At 40.9% G+C, this 10939-nt stretch overlaps 1 long non-coding RNA gene across 1 annotated transcript; it reads right to left on the bottom strand.

Annotated features, from left to right (window-relative positions):
* Positions 1-6765: 6765 nt before the first annotated feature.
* LOC118218323 lies at positions 6766-10181 on the bottom strand. Its single transcript, XR_004763397.1, has 3 exons — positions 10022-10181; positions 9049-9179; positions 6766-7518 (listed from the first exon to the last, which is right to left on the bottom strand). It is a non-coding gene; the product is annotated as an uncharacterized LOC118218323 (long non-coding RNA).
* Between the last annotated feature and the right edge of the window lie 758 nt (positions 10182-10939).

Below are 10939 nucleotides of genomic sequence, written 5' to 3'. Positions count from 1 at the left end.
AAAGCAGTGCGATTCTGTAGGAGCTTTGCTCTGTAAGGTGGGATGCTAGCCAGACATACTCTCTTTGGGGAAAGATGCCTGGGAATTTATTGCAAAGATTAGGGATCTTGTGCCCAGTGAAAAAAATCGGAGGGGGGGGCACCCTCCTCACCCCCCTCCCTGACTCCATAGGAGTTGACTGGCCACACAACACATTGGCACTACATTACCCACCTATTTCCCTAGGTTGACACTGCAATGACTTCTCATCCATTTCAGTATAACTGATGAGGTGTTCGATCACAGCTACTGTGCCTGTGTAGGCAAGCAAATGAGAATGTTGAAGTACCAACTGTGTAGTCAGGAAATAGTAAATAGGAAATAGGAAAAATAGCTAGAATAGGAAATGTGTGTGTGAGAGTGTGGTGTCCATCATTCTCCTTTATTCCTTGAAATAAATAACATGGGATATTTCTAGAGAAATTTCTAGAGAAAGAGGTGTATGAAGTGTATGGGGTCAGAGTTCAAATGTGCATGAGGGTTCGGTGTGAAAGTCTGACTTTTAACATACTTCCTTCAGTTTCTACAAAAATCTTCATAAAGTTCTTTCAAATGTAACCGTAGTTTACAAAAACAGCGCAAAAAATTAATTAAAAAAAATACAATTGTTAAAAATCAACAAAATAATCATATTCTAGAAATACTGGATTAAACAATACCATTTTATTAATCAGCAAAGGTCATTCTCCCTGCCATTGCATTGGCTAACAGCGTTACATTCTTTCAGCAGAGCATGATGAATGTGCATGATGTGTAAGGGTGATGTAAGCTTGTTCCCTTGTTTAGAAACCCCTACCATACTTTGATACATTGCACTAAATCTTACATCTCTGCCGAAGCACATGCTGCAGTTCTTCCACGGAGACAGCAGTGCTCTCTATTTGCATAGCATTCACTCAACATCATTAAGGATCTGCAGGCTGAACTCATAAAGTAGACTGGAGCATCTTTTTGGAAATAATCCGTACTGACAATACATCGAGGCTACACACTGCGCTATAAGACTTCTCTATTCATTCACTCTCCACACATCAGGGCCTCTGTGGAGGCGTACATACAAGGGACCTATCCAACACAACGCATTTCATCTACTAGAACAAGAGTCAATGACAGTTCGGTTTGTTTCTTCCTTTCTTTAATCTCCCGTGTTACACAGTGAATCGCCAGTAGTCTCAATGCCGTAGTGTAATTATTTTTGAGACATGTACGGTTTCTGTTGCGATCGGGGAAAGTTTAGATGGTGTCATATTAAAACTTTCTGCATGGGGCATAACTGTGTTCCACTGAAGGATGGTGTGATCCACACCTGCATTACAGTCCCTCTCTGTGGATGTTTGTGGAATCTGTGACCATGTGCTAATCCCCCCCCACCCCCCACCCCCCACCCCTGCACTCACCCCCCCCACCCCCACCCCCACCCCCACCCCCTTCCAGAAAAGACCATCACTTGATGTGTCTTCAGCATGCAGGCCAGGTAACAGAGCACTCCACTTCTTTCTTTCTTATTTAAATCAGGTTTTTAGTCCCCTTAATATTAATATTGCCTTCTCTCTTTTCTTTTATCTTTTCCCTCTTAACAATCTAAAAACATACCTCCATTTCCCCCCAATAGTATTTGTTCTGTCTGCAGATAGCAGATCAGTTAACAGATAGCACTCCACTTCAGTCTTTCATTTTAACTCCCCTCCACTTTACTTTTATCTCCACTTTTATTTTGAGTCTAGTTTGTTCTCTTTGATTATATATATTTATATATTCATGAACAAATATAAACATTTCTAATGTGAAAATAAGAAATAATTGGGGATGTTCAGGAGCTCAGTTTTAGCTGCTTACTCCTGAATTGATTGCCCAATTGTCTGCCTGTCACTCTCTCTCTGTCTCTCTCTCTCTCCATCTCTCACAGTCTCAAATGAGACTAAAGGAAAGTGAAGGCAGCCCTAGTCTCATTCCTTCACACTGTGAATGGCACACAGTCGATTGCTCGCCGATATCACAGACAGTCTTTAAAACCAACGGGCGCCTAAGAATAGCGCGATGGCGAACGGGATTGATTTTCTTCTCTCACCATCCGAACAGCAAATGAAATCACTTCGGCGAGCTCGTAGCGATTACCGTTCCGTTGGGTACTCAAACAATATTTTAAAGCAGATCAATTAAGCGGCGAATGCTTGGCTGCACGTTCTCAAAAGATACGTCATCTTTATTATGAACACCCTCTGATGTCACTGTCTCTGGTGCGCTGATCTAACCATAGAGTGCTGCAGTTATTTCTTTTGCAGAGAGCACTATCCTTATAACTTTGTATGCCTTACATTTCTATATATCACAAATTGTATCCATTTGTGTATTAATGTAGGCCATTATTATCCACTGGTTTGGCATGACAGGAATAGTATTTTCATGTTCTATGCTTGTGGAAGGTGCGCTCCATACCAAGAATGGTGTGTATTATTAATATCCACAGAGCTGGGTATTGACTGATAAAATTAAGGTACTTATGCTCGACTGTCCCACCCGGGGATCGAACCTCCAGCCTTTCCAAACCTCAACCACACTGGTGGCCACTGCTGAGGCCACACACAGAGGAGGCTCATGGGACGCCACGCCCTTCACCTCTCGCCAGGACGACCCGGGGGGGTCGCTGCCGGCGCGTCGGCAAGGGTCCGCCCGGCCGCGGCCACCCAGGGACCCGCCCCGACCCCCCGAGGTTTACGCCAATCACCGTCTCGCAGCTCGCTGACGAATCACAGCCCTTACATCCCTCGGTGCTCCTGACTAACGCCGCCATGTAGGACAGCGAGGAGAAGCCCTGGGAAAGCCTGCTGGGTAAACAGAGCAGTGAAGAGGAAGACTGGCGTGTGGGGTCTGAAGCAGAGCAGTGAAGAGGAAGACCGGCGTGTGGGGTCTGAAGCAGAGCAGCAGACCCACAGCCTCTTCCTCTTCCTCTTCCCCCAGCCGTGCTCGCTAACAACGGTGGAATGAAAGAGGAAAACTTTCTTAAATGAGTTACCCAAAGTTTGGGACGGTGCAGTGGAGCTAAAATAAATCGAATTACACTGAAGACCTGATTGTTCTCTCTCAGGAGCCAGTTGTTCCAAACAAGACCAGGCTGTTTTTTCCTTCTTTCTTTCTTTCTTTCTCTTTATTTCTTTCTTTCTTCTTTTAAACATAGAACCAAATTACTGGGGACTTATATAATGGATCTCAAAAGTGTTTTAATGAGCCAAGACAAGGGGACAGGAAATGGAAGCCCCCCCCCCCACCCCACCCCTGTTTGAAGCTTCTGATCCAAGCCCGTCTTTCCTGCCAAGTGATTAAGTGCACCGTAATTAGGGAAAATCTCACATGCGCTCAACCACACAAATGAAAAACAACAGGGTGTTCAAATCACACCATACATTTAGATTAGACATTAAAGATGATGAATCACGATAAGAATCTATATAAATAGCAATAATTACTGCCGCTTTATCAAATAGATTATTAATTGATCCGTATAAAATGTAGCACTTACAGCAGCAATACAACTGGCCCATAAAGTAATTATGCTGACTGATTATTTTTACTGATTACTGATGAATTAAGAAACCACATTTGAGTTTGTAGCATAAATGACAGACACGCCAACATGCTACAAATATCATCCTGTAGTGCCGTCTGCAGAAGTAGGGCAGCAATTTTGCAGAGATTAATAATCATAAAATCCCTCCTCTTTTACAAAAGAATCTTGGGTGAAAAAAGGGGCATGGATGTGTGATTATCTTCATTATTGTTACTCACTGATAAAACATAAGTGGACATCATTTCCACTTTTCTAGTATGTGGGTAGATTCCACAGAGGGAAATAAGTAGTAGAGTACCAAAATACATAATGTCTGAGAACTGTACCTGGACTATTTTGAGTTAAGATGAACAGTAATAAAAAATAAATTATAGAAAAAAAAAAAAAAAAAAAAAAAAAAAAAACATTGCTAGGCTGCACATTTTAATATTATTTCCTTTCAACATCCTTCCATGAGCTAGAGAAACAACCGAGATATTAAAGTGCTTTCATTACCAGTAAAGGTGATAAAAACGAGGACATTATGTGAGATTTAATGGAAGGTATCTTGGTATCTTCACTAGCTCTTTGCATATTGTTCATTGAGTGTATATGACACAGAACTTTAAAATTCAATGAATAAGTGCAATATCTACCACAAAGTAAAGAGAAGCAAGGAACAAACATTGAGTTTCTCGAGCCACGGTAAGGCAGGCTGCCCTCTACTGGTGAAAAGAAAAAGCACAGCTCGGTCAAGCACATTCAGCATTCACTTCCACAGCGAAGTAAACCTATATACCTTCTCAAAATGGTTATGTATTCTGTGTCTGTATTATGGGAATACTCAAGGTCTTGCTACAATTATTCGCAGGCTAACAGAGGCAAATGCAAATGGGAGGTTAAGCAAGGTCAATGTCAAGGTCAAGGGTTAAAATTTGAAATCAGAGTGAGGTTCTGACCACAATAATATAGCTTGATGAAAATGTTTGGGCTAAACAATCAAATTTTTTAAGTGAACACTGCATACAAGAGAGTAAGTTCGTGTTTTGAATTGCCTTGTATGCCAGTTTCAACAAATATCAACTTTTTATGTCCGTGTTGTCTGGCACCAGACTCCTCAGCCATAAATATCATTCTTTTTGACCACCAGATGTTTGAAGGGCTAAAGAACCAAACCAACACAGTCACTTTCTGTTACTATCTAGGAGTTTCATAACTAGACACACGATGGCGACATTTCTGTTAGTCATTAAATCCCCATCCCTGGACATCCAGAGTCACGGCGGCCAAGGAGACAATTAGACTTTTAATTTGCCTTATTGAATATTTCATGAGGACACTGCTGGTTGTCCTTTGTGTGTGGGTCAAAGTATAGCATCAGCTATTGGAAACAAGAGGAAAGCTAGAGTGAGAAATACTGCAATAGGCTTACATTTCCAATTACATTCATTTCCTTTTCCATCTAGTGCAAGGTTCTCTCCTTTTACCTCCATTTAATCAGACCACTAAGCAGAGTGCAAACCCATTAGAGCCAAAATGAAGTTTAATGGATCTGAACTGCGAGAAGCTTCACAATGACAGGTAGTTACAGGGCGGGGGATGGTTCTGAGCCGGGAAGACAAATCCGTCCCCATCCCAAACCCATAGGAGGCGTGCCGTTTGAACAGGGCGATTTAAGGCCAGCAACTCAAAATAAAATGCTTCTGATTTTCCCAGAATGCTTTGCAAGGTACAGGTTTGTCTTAAAGTATATACCAAGGTGTTGTTTTTTTTTTTAAACATGTCATTAATACAATGTGGAACAAATACAACATAACTGAAGTAGACAGACTCATGATCACATGGATAATACATACTGATAGCGTATGAGGAGTAAGGCAATAAGAATGCACCCACCATTCACCATTTTGGCCCAAGGAACTGGACTGATCTCAGGTCAGCCAGCGCCCCAAGTAGGTAAAGAGCAAGTCTTGATCTCAAAAGTTAACACTTTTTAAAAGGTTTTCCTGACACTCATCCCAAATTTATATTCTGGAGGCAGGCTTTGGGAGCGCTCCCGGGACAGCACAAACACCAGAGAGGAGCGCGGCTGCTTAATTTGCAGTCGGTGAAGTGGGTCAGAGTTTGGGACTGGGGCCGGGCTGAACCACTGGAGCGCTCAGTCCCCCTCCGCGCGGGACGGGCAGAGCGGGTGGCCTGATTCCGCAGCGGGCAGCGTGCCACCCTGCCGCTGACGGAGGAGATGGGCATGCAGCCCACCGCCTGGCACTGTACCCGCACTCGGTTCCGTATAGATTTTTACTGCACTATAAAAGGCTCTCTTGTTCAATCTATGTCTTGTTAAATTGCCATTCATCACCGCTGTTTATTGGAGCAATGATAACAATTACTCTCCCCAAAAATGGCCGCACACACACATCTATTAGAGGAACTTTGGAACATCCAAAACAATGCGATGCCCTGGCACAAACCATGAGTCAGTTCATATTTTATTACATCGACTTCTCGTACATAATGTGCATGTTTATCATTACTTTTTATTTGCGTTCCGTTTCTGTTCAAACTGCACTAGTAACTGCGTGCTTGTTCCCACTATATGACCCAACCTTTGCTTTTATCTTTGACTTTACGAATCTTGCTTTTAATTGTTAGTCAAAGTTAAAATCAAATGTAGAAGAAATTCCAGCACATTCTTTGCACAGTTTTGCACAAGAACAGCCATTGCCACCTTGATCTGGTCACATTTGTCCACAAAGCAAGTGCATTTCCAAATGATGCTTGCATAGCACACCTAAAAGACTTAGACCAGGGCTACCCAACCCTGTTCCAGGAGATCTACCATCCTGCAGGTTTTCACTACAGCTCTTACAAAGCACACCTCATTCAACAGCTAGATCTTGTTGAGCTGCCAATTAGTAGAATCAGGTGTGCCAAATTAGGGTTGGAGTGAAAACCTATAGGGCAGTAGATCCCCTGACATAGGGCTGGGCAGCCCCGACTGGCACAATAATATGCAATGTGTACCAAAGGAAAAAGGGATTTGTATCCCAAGTTAAATCTGCTGCAGTATAATGAAAACCTAGTAACTGGGAGGAATCCCAACACATACCCAGGAAAATACAGGTGCTTTCCACATAAAGGGAGGGGCAGGAAAACACGATATAGAATACATACAGCAACAGGGTGGGTGTGAGCGTGTTCTCACAAACAGGTAATAACTAATATTTACTTATGCAGTATACACTTCATGAAAAAATGAAAAGCTTCTGCATCCAGGCAATTTAAGCAATGTATTTTCCATTCATTTTAAACTTCTGTAACAAGCCAACATTATTTCTCTATTAAAAAAAGTGCTGGCATAAGATTTAATCCTATTCCTTTCAGTGTCACTTTGTAAGTCTTATTTTTATAATATTACTGTATGATCCTTAAACAACGTTTACAGTGTTCCTTTAAGAAGCGCCCCTTCCTTTATTTCGTGCCGCTCCCGTGGAGTAATCGTTTTCGGCCGAATCCCGGCAGAACCCTCGGCGTTTCTGTTGACGCCGCGCGCGCCCTTTCTTCTTTCCCTTTATTCTCCCTCCTTTTAAGCGTTGTCATGGTGAACCATCAGAGGAGACGGCCAGAAGGTGAAGAGAGAAGTTGGGGGCATTGACCAGAGAGAGGCCCCTCTCTCACTCAATAAACCCGTCTGGTCTGAGCGAAGCCCCTTACGCCGCGCCGATCAATTTTTATTAAAGCCAAACGTGTCCACGGCTGACGGAGGCCCCATGTATCCGCACAATGGCTAATAAAGCCCATTATGAAAGCCACTTTGAAGAAGAACAGGCAACCATAAAAACGGGCCCTTATTCCCTCCACTGTGCGATGCTAATTAGAGTTGTGATGCATTCATTTGCTTTGAATTCACACAAGAACTCTTTTCAGCTGAGGACCTGTTCAAACAGAATGCAAAAATGAGCCAGACTCTTATTTACACACGCATGATAACAAAAGCGTGGAGCACACTGTATATTTTAGAGCCTTCACAGACCATCATGGCCCAGATCTGAACCACTACCGCTTCCATATTTCTCGATAAAGTCCTAATCCAGAGGAAAGGTCAATACTGTAGTTTCACTGCTTTTTCAATTTCCTGTTCATTTCATAGGAGCCATTGCAATATGGGTACAGAATTTGTGTTTAACAAGGTACAAATTCATGACCCCCAGGTTTTGAGGAAACCACCAGTGTACCACACTATGGCATACCGAGACCGAGAACCAATCATGAAATAATTAGACATGCTGCATGTATTCAGAAGTTCATACATATGAAGAGTTAATTATAGGTAAACTAATTTTAATTACAAATTAAAATGTTCACCTAAAAATGAAATGCCAACTAACTGGAAAACTCTGGAAAGAAAATATTTTCATTTTTCAACTAAATATTAAAGTCTAAAAATATGAAATTTGCGTATCTGCAGCATGTCAGTAAAGCCATGAATCTCCTGAAATCTTGCCATGCTCTTTCACTCCCATCTGCTGGTAGATGTTGGTATTACTTCTTTTGAAGTAATGAATTTTCTGATAAAGTGGATATAGTTAATTACCAATCATTTTGAATTCCATAAAGACTAAATTTTAAAGTATACATATTTTCTGCCATGATTTTATATGCCATGATTCTAGATAACATAAAATGTAAATTCCAGAGATTTAATTAGATAAGATCAATGCCAGTGCAGCATGTAAACTATTGCTAGTTACAATAATGTGGGATCAGTTGATCTACAACCACATGTACTAGAATCACAATCACAAATCGGTCAATTGAGGCAGAGTGAAATGTGCAGGGTTAATTTCTGATAGAGTACATTGTAATGTATGCAAAGACGTTCAACCTCTTATATTATTGAGGTTAGGTTTAATAGTTCCCTGACATTACACTCATTGAAATACAAGCAATAAAACACATAGTTCACAGATAATTAAAATGACCATGTTAATGGTGAATTATGAAAGGAAATAAACCACCCACAATAAGCTCACATAGTAAAACATCAATGGTGGTAGATACTGTAGAGAGCAGGTGTTAAAATGGCAGTTACTTTAAATTGTACAGAAAATATAAGCAAAAGAAATGGGCCTTTATTCCAAAATTGATGTCTTAGCCAAATCACTATTGGCAATAGCAAATTCTATGGCATCTACTTCATAGATATAATGTCATCTGTGAAGTGGTATGCGGCAAATTTTAGGCCTTTCTGTGATATACTGCACCCTTGTAGCGACAATGAAGTGTTTCAGTCTTTATCCAATAAATGCCTTTTGCAATGACCATAAAATCATGAGAAAAACATAACGATAGTCATCGAAGAGCATAGTCATCTCCATCATTGAACATACACTGTTTCAAATAGTGCTGTACAGATAGGAGATAATGTACTCAAGCCCATAGAGCTTGGGACCATGAAGGCCTACCTGTAGAACACGTTCTGCTTTCCCTCTCTCCTTCACAGAGATCTTCAACAGAGGCCATTTTCCAGCATTCACATGGAGCTGCAGGGTCTCCTTCACAAAAGTGCTCAGGTCCTCAGTCCACAGATAGCAGTCTAGTTGTGAATAAACATGACGTCTTTTCAATTCTAATGTTTTACATTATGAGGACATAACTAACCATCATCTACTCCTCACTTAAGGAGAACTTTGAATAGTTCCCTTAATATTTTCACCACGTGATTCAGTGGCTGCCCCAGCATCTAACATTAGGAGATAAACCTAACCTGATGCAACTTGTAACTCATTTACTTTGTCATTTATATATCAATCAAAAATAAGCCAAAATGCAAAATGTCCATTTGTCTGGGCCAGTCAAAAACATGCACAAAAACATTCTCTATATATATTTTTCAAATACCAGATTTGTCTTTTTTTGTCCTTTTGTCTCAATGTTATCTTCTGCAGTGCCTGGATAACCAACTTTAGTGCCACCTATTGGCCACCACAATGCCAATTCCATAATTGCACAATTGCCAATTTCTCAGAGCGACATATTGCTTTTCAAGGCTTTTCAATAACCTTTTAAGAGGTTTTAATTGCAGAGCTGGCTTTGTCTTCATTTCTCATTTTGAGGAGGACAGGCCAGATACTCCTAAAATTCATTTAGGGCCATGTGCATGAGTCCTGATTAATTTCAAACTTCAGTTGCCAAGGAAAATGGAACACAAAGAGACTCTGCAAAGTTTTCTAGTTATTACTACTAAATAATGATAATTAATTGCGCAAGATAAATTAATCCAAGCATTCAGAGAACAGTTTGAAAGTGTTGATTCTGACTGCCTGGCACTAAGGTAAATGAAGGTTTATTGAGACTTTTCTTAATTGAGAACACAGAATCATAATTGATTTTTTTTGTAGATTTTCTTCTGTAAGAAAGTGTTATTTCATATATTACCTTAATGTTAGATGCTGGGGCAGCCACTGAATCACGTGGTGAAAATATTAAGGGAACTATTCAAAGTACTCAAAGAAATTATTTGCAAAAAATACCCAACAAAAAGACACTATCGCACAAATAAAGAAATCAGAACAAGCTCCAGATTCTACAAATCAAACGTGACAGAGTACCCATATGATCAGGAAAGACTCTCTTTCCTAGGCTTTTATAGAGCCCAGTAATTAGGAAACTGGTATCAGCTGTCCTGATTGGCAGTGAGCTACAGCTGGTACCCTGCCTGTGAGTGGAGGTGGTGGTGCTGTCCAAGGTGCTGAAGCTCTCCCAGGGCTGTCCACTGAGACACCTGGGGTGCTGAAAGGACAGCGCACCAGATCCTGTCGCCCTTCCTGACACTGCTGAATGTTATAAATATATATGTGCGCTCCATAATGTATAACAGTTCACACAAGTACAGATTTTCAGCTTTTTATTAAAGGGTAATTTAATGCATTTTGGTTTCACTATGTAGAAATGACCACACTTTTTATACATAGCCCCTCCATTTCAGGGCATCATAATATTTGGGACAAATGGCATCGCAGGTGTTTCTGATTAATGAGGTGTGTTCAGTTGCTTTCATAGTGTAGGTATAATATGCTTCCAGGATCTAGTCTTGATCCTAGGCTTTTGATTGCCTTTGGAGTCTTTATTGACTTTTGTCAGCATGAGGACAAGAGTTGTGGTAATGAAAGTCAAGGAAGGCATTATGAGGCTGAGACATAAGTCACAAATATAGGCTTACAAAAATCAACTGTTGGCAGGAAAACACATAAAAAAACAAACAAACAAAATAACAGACAGGAAAATAAAAAAGTGTTGGCTTACTGCCTTTTATTGCCCCCCCCCCCCGCCCAAAAAAAACAAAAAAACAAATAG

This window comes from Anguilla anguilla, chromosome 18 (genome assembly GCF_013347855.1).
Source record: "Anguilla anguilla isolate fAngAng1 chromosome 18, fAngAng1.pri, whole genome shotgun sequence".
NCBI classification, from domain to species: Eukaryota; Metazoa; Chordata; class Actinopteri; order Anguilliformes; family Anguillidae; genus Anguilla; species Anguilla anguilla.
This window is presented reverse-complemented; position numbering and strand designations above follow the sequence as displayed.